The sequence below is a fragment of the Gorilla gorilla genome, chromosome 2 (genome assembly GCF_029281585.2).
Source record: "Gorilla gorilla gorilla isolate KB3781 chromosome 2, NHGRI_mGorGor1-v2.1_pri, whole genome shotgun sequence".
NCBI classification, from domain to species: domain Eukaryota; kingdom Metazoa; phylum Chordata; class Mammalia; order Primates; family Hominidae; genus Gorilla; species Gorilla gorilla.
In genome coordinates this window covers 29,859,398-29,860,724 of record NC_086017.1, presented here as the reverse complement: position 1 = coordinate 29,860,724, position 1,327 = coordinate 29,859,398, and the positions used below count along the sequence as shown (strand labels likewise).

At 40.7% G+C, this 1,327-nt stretch overlaps 1 pseudogene; it reads right to left on the bottom strand.

Moving 5' to 3' along the window:
- Positions 1 to 796: 796 nt before the first annotated feature.
- On the bottom strand, positions 797 to 1,213 carry LOC109026233 (large ribosomal subunit protein eL39-like; annotated as a pseudogene).
- Positions 1,214 to 1,327: the final 114 nt, after the last annotated feature.

The following is a 1,327-nucleotide window of genomic DNA, read 5'->3' as shown; positions in this document are numbered from 1 at the left end:
AGATTTGGGAACTAAAGATATTAGTCAGGAGTGAAGGCAGGGGAAAGAGTGAAGGCAGTCCAGTCAAGATCTACAACTCTCAGGCAGTTACTTGAGACAGCAAGATGGGGTGGGCAGGCTCTACAGAGCAGATAGAGGAGGTGTCCTAGAGAGATGGCATGAGGTGCTGTAACACTGGGTGGGAAGACATCCCATCTGTGCAGTAAGGATAGTCTCCTAAAATGGCTATTTGAAAGTGCCACAAATTATAAAAATAATTGACAGTCACTCCTTTTACATTTTCATTTCTACTACATAGGCATAAGACAGTTTATTTATTTATTTTAAAGACAGGGTCTCGCTCTGTCACCCAGGCTGGAGTGGAATGGCACAATCATAGTTGACTGCAGCTGACTGCCTCAAACTCCTGGGCTCATGTGACTCTCCTGCTTCCGTCTCCTGAGTAGCTAGGACTACAGGTGTGTGCCACAATGCTCAGCTAATTTTTCTTTCCTTTCTTCTTTTTTTTTTTTTGTTGTAGCGATGGGGTCTCGATATGCTGCCCAGGCTGGTCTTGAACTCCAGGCCTCAAGCAATCCTCCTGTCTTGGCCTCCCAAAGTGCTGGGATTACAGACATGAGCCCCTGCATCCAGCAGTAAGACAGTATATATATATACTGTCTATATATATACACTATATATATATACTATGTATATATACTGTCTATATATATACATATATATGTGTGTGTGTGTATATATATATATATATATATATATATATATATATGCAGAGAGAGAAACGAAAGACCTCACATATTTATTACTGAACCCAGCCAACCAGTGCCTTCATAGCACACACAGAAAGAAAAAATATAGTCCCAGTGAAACATGTCCAATTGTCCAGATAGTGGTAACATTTTCAGCTTGATATGGTAAGGTGGTCGTGATCTTCACACAACATAAATATGTGCACCATCTCATGTGGAATTCCTTATAGACCCAGCTTGGTTCTTCTCCAATGTCTCCTTTTGAAGTTCTACTGATTTTATTACCAGTTTTCATCCAAATCCACCGGGGAATGGGATGATTTTGCTTTTGTTTCTTGGCCAGGAAACGCTTAATCCTGAAGGTTTTGTGAGAAGACATGGCGAGAAGCAGAGTCAAGCACACACCATGATGGCGGAGAAAGGAAGAGTAAGTAAGACGGTATATTTAACAAATGCTCCTTCTTTCAGAAATTCCAAAGTTTACTTCATACAACTTGTGATGTTATTGCTTCACAGTCCTTCTGAATCATAAAGTGAGTTCTGACTGAGGTTCCAGGTGATGTAGTGAACATTCCACA